The 7032-nt window shown below is 43.1% G+C and overlaps 1 protein-coding gene across 2 annotated transcripts in view; it reads left to right on the top strand.

Annotated features, from left to right (window-relative positions):
- The first annotated feature begins 5897 nt into the window (after window positions 1–5897).
- LOC131475548 (myosin-9-like) overlaps window positions 5898–7032 on the top strand; it is a 29694-nt gene continuing 28559 nt past the window's right edge. For both annotated transcript variants that reach the window (XM_058653760.1, XM_058653759.1), the window contains exon 1: window positions 5898–6055. The gene's annotated coding sequence lies outside the window, so the exon portion shown is untranslated. The remainder of the gene's footprint in view (window positions 6056–7032) is intronic.

The raw sequence follows: 7032 nt of genomic DNA, 5'->3' as shown, positions 1-7032 counted from the left end.
ATCAGCAGGTGATTCAGATGTACAGACGCTGTTGTTGTGTGTGCCGGATGAAAGGCATTCCTGCATAGTTTATACGTGTCTGGGGCTGCATCACATCACCTCTGTGAACGAGCTGACATTTTAACCACACGTTCGACCTCTTCAGTCCGTTTGTGTGCCTCTTATTAATGACTGACTGGTTTTGCAGACATCAGGGTTTGCACTCATGACTCAATCTGACCCCCCCTCCCCTCCCCTCCCCTCTCCTCCTCCCTCCTTACACACACACACCTCCCCATGTTGTCTGCTCATCCTCTTTGTCTGCTTTCACACTGAGGAAAAGAGGTGACCGGTGAAATGTCAACAAGCTCCAAAGGTTCAAGAACACCACGTGTAACCCTACACCTCTTCCGCTGAAAAAAACAATAGACCACACCTCCACCCTTGCTCCGCCATCTCTCTCCCTTACTCAACCACTCTTGTGACCATATAAGGCAAAAAAAAAGACAGGGGAAGCCAGAGGCGGCTGCTGCTGCTGCTGCTGCTGAACAAACAGCGCTGAGAGACAGAAATCCTCTGCTGGTTCTGCCCCAGTTTGTCCAGCTCTCTCAAAAACCTGTGTATATTTGCTGTGTGTTTGTTTGAAATTGATTGCCGCAGAGCCGAGGGCCTTCACGGTGCGTGTTTGGAGAAGGTTGTTTTGAAGTTTCTGTGAGAGACTCAGTATCCAACACCCAGACCTGGCACTGCCTAAGAGAATTCAGTGTTTACAGTAAATACTTTGCCGTATTTGTATTTGAAACACATGCAGCCCTCCACCTTGTTAGCTCTCCGCACAGTTCCAGACAAATACTTATAACCCCAAACAGGCTGTTTACAGCGCTTCATCTTGTTCTCATGCGACCAACACATGGCTTACAGTAATGCTCAGTATTGACCTAAAGTGTGCACCGGTGACTTTGTCAAATCAATACAGAAGACAAAGACGCAGCAAGACCTCTGAACAAAAGGCAGGAAGGCTTAACGTAGTTTCCCCCTTAACTCCACATTCCTTTGTTTTTGTGAGTCAACATGTGTCTTATCACTTCTTCCTGTGTACTCATTACTGTGGCAAAGAGGAGGACGGAGGCACTGGGAGCAGCGCTGGAGAGAAGCTAAAGAATAAACAGCCACTCGCTCATTACTGCATTATTTTAAAAGCTGAGGTCGGGCCAAATGTTTCTTTGTGGTTCTGTCATATTTGGTACAAACACAAACACAAGCAGGCACTATCATGTCAGGAGACAGAGCTGGAGCGAGAGGGCCAAGTGCAAAGGGAGTGGAGGGTGTTGTGCACACGCAAGGTGATGAACAAAACACAAGTTGACAGATAATGTGATGCGTGTGTGTGTGTGTGTGTGTGTGTGTGAGTCTCTGATCTGCACAGTATATTTATATGTACCTGCATGTTCATACATGACACATCGAGCGTGAAAGGCCACGCACACACACACACACACACGCGTGAACTCACAATTGCTCTCATTCACATAATTGCACAGTGAGAGTGATCGGCGAGTTAACGTGCTCCACTTTAAATGGGCCGTCACTGAATGGGTCCCTTTTTTCTGACTGGATGATATAATGGCGTTGAACACCCTGGATTACAGACACACCCTGCTGCTATTACGACCAACTGAAGGAAAGAGAGAGAGACTAGGTCACAGGGAAACGAAAGCGAGAGGTAGAGAGAGAGCGCGAGAGAGAGAGAGAGAGAGTGAGGTCAGAAGTCTCCATATTTGGTCATTTATGCCTGCATTTTTGTCCTTCACTACTTTCTCTGCAGAGAACTGTTTGTTTAGTGTCTTGTGCCATTTGTTGTGTAACCACTTTGTACTGTTTAAGGATCAAGACCATTTTTTATATGTGATCTCCATGTCATTCCTTTTTTCTTTTTCTTTTTTTTTATAACTTAAATTGTTTATTTATATATCCATGTGTCTCTCTCACTGGCTCTCACTTCTCCTCCACTTGGTCCCTCTCTCCCCTCTCTCCCGGCATCTGGTCCTGCTCAAGTAATGGGCGACATGGTGACCTTTGACCTCTCAGCTGAAATTTCAGATATTTCCCATCCAACACAGACTCGGAGTGTGTGTGTGAGATTTATTGATTTTTCCAAGCAGCTATGCAGGATGTCAAACGTGTGTTGCTCTCCGTCCATGTTATGCCCAGCTGCTCAACACATAGGAAAACACACAGCACATTCCAAACATAATGGCACATGGCAAACATAAATCACACGTTCTACAGAAAATGTGACTTTTGTATGTTTATAAATGAACGTCAGCCGCGACTTAGGGCCCCCTTCATAATGTGAGAGTTGTGTTTGTGCGCCGTGCTGAACACGTTGTGGATGTCACCAGTGTTCTCAGCAGGTCTCACTGAAGCATCATCTGTTTCATATTCCTGCCTCTTATCTGGCATCAGCTCCTGAGTGAAGAAAGGAAGATAAAGCAGAAAAGGGGTCACGATGTTTGCTTGGCTGAATTATAGAATTACCCTTAACCTTCCTTCCTTTGCACTGCTTTCTCTGTGTTCATGACATTTGTAATGTGCTCATTTGACCTCATTTGGAACAAGATCTTATTTAACGCTACTGAATACAATATATTTGTGTCATTGAACTCAGACTTTCAACCATTTATCAATGACTTTTTCACCTTTTTTGTCTGTTCCACAGGTTTAAGTTTGCTGTCAGTTAAAAGACATGTTCCACAGCTTTGTATCCCAACAGCTGTCATTGATTAAGCGTGTTTGCTCAGTGATATTGCTCTCTCTAGCCTCTTTCACACTAAAATTGGCAGGTATGTGATGTTACAAAAGGAAAAAGAAAACAATATGAAGGTCAGTGAACATGTTGCAGTCGTTGCATAGTACTATGGTCTAGATGTGAGTGAGACGTTTGCTGATAAAATGAAACTAGCAGTCCAAACTTGCTTCAGTAAGGTTCACTAAAAACAGATAGATAGATAGATAGATAGATAGATAGATAGATAGATACTTTATTCATCTCACAGAGAAATTCACATTACCACATTACCACAGGAAGACCAATGAAAGCCTTTCATTGCAACATTCCTGCAAAGTAATGATATATAATACATGATTATTCATTCATTCATCTTCTACTGTTTGATCCTCCACATGAGGATCACGGGGGGCGCTGGAGCCAATCCAAGCTGACATAGGCCTGCACAGGTCACCTGCACGGTCAATTGAGAGTGTTCAATTTGTGCCAACAGTGGTAACTACTACACCAACCATGGCCCATTTCTTTTGTGTGGTTCATTAACCAGACACAAGTGTATCATTGACTGTTTTAAGACTTCTATTACTTTGCTTTAGCTGCCTATTTAAACCAAGCCTTCCTTTAGCTATCAGATATCACATGATATTTTTAGCTTTTACACACTCACGAGCATCCAATTCAACATGTAAATATTTATGTTTCATCCAAACCAGACTTTTTCAAATACTTTCCCCACTTTAGCCGAGCTACACTACAGTCCATCATCATCATCATCCCATGGAAACTGCAGAAATAGCCTGCCCCCATGGGGCACATGTGCCCCCTTGTTAGAATCACTGCTCTATTATCTTTCAGCCTCAGTTCATGCAGATCAAAGCTGCTTGTTTTTTGTTTTTTTTTGCTTTTTTGAATTTGTGTTTTTCTGTTTTCCATTGCTAATGTCTCCCTGCTGGTTGTGGCATGTTTGTTGGCTCTGCGCCTTCATCGACACTCAGGTCACAGTATGAAGTAAACAGATTCATATTGTACAATTCCATTATTTCATGCTTTATGTCTCTGTTTACTCACACCACCCCTTCCTCTTTCCTACCACAATCATCTATGATTCCTCATTTTTATTCACCCTATAAAATCTTACTATTTTTGACATAATTGACATATGAATATATTATTGCCACATATCCATTTGTCTTCTTCAAACACATAAAAGTGAGGTCTTTTTGAAGAGCCAAATAAATGTCCTGTTGGATTTGAAGGCACTCACATTCATTAGATCATCACCTGAGGCGGTTCCCAGGTTGTGTCAACATGTGTGATCATGAACCTCGGCTAACCTGCCTGAGTGATGGGAACAACTGCAAATCAAACAACTCCAGTGCACTTAATCTCATTCTTATCATTTTAATCTTGCTAAATCTTGCTCACACTTTAAATCTGGGAAGTGCACTGGTTCATTGACATCATTGCAGAATTCTGCACTGACAGGACGTGTGGATTTGTCCAGTTAAAGGTTGTAAATTGAAACTTCAGCATAAAAACAATCTCATTTGTTCCTCTGTTGTTGTTTTTTTTGGTGCAGATTTTAAAACTATATAAAATTCCTTAAATTGAAGCAGAGGTCACTGGAATGGAGATATTTATGTTAAACAGGAACATGATTGTTGATGTTTAAAACTGTTGAGCAGTTCAAGGTCCTAGAGGCCAAACTCCAACCTGCTAAAGTGTCAGACTAAACCCTTATTGGTTGATAACCTCTGACCGCTGTTTGGAAAGAAAGCATACAAGGACGGGGCTGTTGGCACGGGATGAAGACGATTTCCTGACCAAAATAATCACGATTCACAATATTATTGTGATAAATGTAAACAGAATATACTTCTTACATTCTTACACATAAACGGGCAGAGCCTTCTTTTCAGTAGTTTGTTTCTGTTAGCTTTCAGAAAATGCAGAGGGAACCAAAGAACTAATATTGGTAAAAACATATTGGTAAGGTTACATAGTTTAGTCATTATAATGGATGAGTCATTGACTGGAAAGATGCAGGCTCAGCGAAATCACTGCATGTTGGCGAGGTAGGTTATTTTAAAGTCACTGAAATATTACCCTTTTTTCAATTTACGATTATGCTGATAAATTGAAAGTTTCCAGAGTCAATTAGCTGTGATTATCTGTGTGCTAAAATGTCCCAGCCCAAAAAACGTAACACTTCTTCTTCCAATAATAATTTACGGCAGGCTGCACACTGAGACGTGTAATGCTGCCCTCCACAGGTCACAGAGTCACACATTCCCACTAATAAAAGAGATGTAAAATCTGGATTTAACAGGATTTTTTTTTGACCAGTGTAAATTTATTTTAAATTTTTTTGTAATTTTCTTACTATATTGTATTGTATTTTATTTTATTCTATTCTCATTTCTTAACTGAGCTGTTGTGAATGTGTGTTTCCCCCCTGGGGGAGGAATGAAGTAATTCAATCTTCAATATTTGATCTTTATTCCAGGTTAGGACAAAAGTTTGACAGTTATCTCCTTCTTTCATAATCTCTTTACAATAAGAATATTTGATGTAACACAAACACAGCAGTGGTGGAAGTGGCGGTGTGGATTGACAGAGGTGGATTTAGCTGAGATCTGGCAACTTGTTTTTAAGTCGACAGTGGTCAGACTAGATCCTCTTGACACATGGGGGGGGGGAGACCCTGGATGATGCAGTCCACATCCAGAGAGTGTCTGGTACTTATATGGTCATAAAAATCCTTAGTATGCACATACCTCTTCCATTAAACACAGCTCTGTCTGTATCCTCTCTCGCCCTCCGTTCTCCACTCTTTCAAGTTACGTCTTTTGCCCTGCGCTGCTGGCCCCGCCCAGTGGCTGTCATGCGTCAATGTGAGCGCTATCGTGATTGGTCCACACGGTGTCGCTTATGAAAGCGCGGCAGCCATTAGTTAAAGGGGCGGATACATGAAGACCCGGGTCCGCCTCGTCCTGGACCGCACCCCGGCGCCGGCTGTCTACGTACTGAGTGAAAATTACCCGAGCCAGTGAGCAGGCAGTGGAAGAGGGAGGGCAGAAGAAGGAGGGTGAGAGAAAAAAAAAAAGACAGAAAGGGTGAGTGAGTGTTGCACAGAAAGAGTGGGAGGAAGCGAGTGCTGTAGTTTAGCCCGAACTCTCTGCGAAGCTGCTGTCGACAGGAAAAGAAGTTTGACTCCCGGTGACGCTGACTGAGCCACTCGGTTGTTGTTAGCCACCCTCTGTACGGCGTCCCGCACCCTACAAGCAGGTAACACTCCTCATTTTTTACACCCTGCGTCCTCTTTCTCTCTCTTTGCGCACTCTTTCATTCAGTCTGTCAGTCCGTCACTTCAAGCAAGTGCAGTGAACCAGGAAGCAGCTCGGTTGCTAGTCGCTGCCGCGCGGGGTGGAGTGGGACCTCCCTAACACATTTAACCCGGGCTTTTTCGCCTCAACGTGTCCGTTAGTTTTCAGTCTCGGAACAGAGGCGCGTGAGTAATCTGTACCAACATGAAAGCATTCAATGCTGTAGCAGCCGGTTAGAAGCTAAAGGCTTTAAGTTCGGAGGCAGGAAGTGATTCGCTTGAATGAGTTGCTGTAGCAGGCCGGGGAAGAGTTTGGGCTCCACTGCCATGGAAGTGTGAATAGATAAGGGGGGTCCTGGACTACCCGGACACCGGGGAGCGTATTATTAGTTTGCGGTTGAACTTCTCGGCTTGTTGCGGGGAACGCAGTCGACGTGTGTGGCCGGCAATGTGTCTGTCTTGCCTGTATGACGTCACTAGTTCACCGGTGGACAAAAAAGGCACTAGTCGCCAGTGCAAGCATATTTTTTTTATTTTTTGTTAACAATAAAAGCAATAATAATCGCAGTTATGCAAAAATACATTGTATTAATAGTACAGAAGAGAGATTAGTGGTGTTTCCGTCTTGCAAGGTGTAAAAAACCCTGTCTGATAACCGTTTGAAACAGGACAAAGTCACAGAAGTGGCTGAGCTATGGTTATTTTATCAGATGTTTTTTTACCCTGAATGGCTGGTGAAATGCTTTGGGGGATGCCAGCTCAAAATTACCAGGTTTGCCTTCTACTTGGGAATGTGGTGCGCTGTGATGAACATTAACTTGGCAGCATGAGTTTTCCACAGCTTAAGATATTTTATGGGGTATATTAACATCCAGCTAAGTTGAGTTTATGCTTTATTTATTTAGCCAAATGTCTCAAATCGTCCTCCTCACAACTCCCT

The sequence above is a fragment of the Solea solea genome, chromosome 16 (assembly GCF_958295425.1).
Source record: "Solea solea chromosome 16, fSolSol10.1, whole genome shotgun sequence".
Classification (NCBI taxonomy): Eukaryota; Metazoa; Chordata; class Actinopteri; order Pleuronectiformes; family Soleidae; genus Solea; species Solea solea.
Note: the sequence above shows the minus strand (reverse complement) of the source record. Positions and strands in the feature narration are given on the sequence as shown.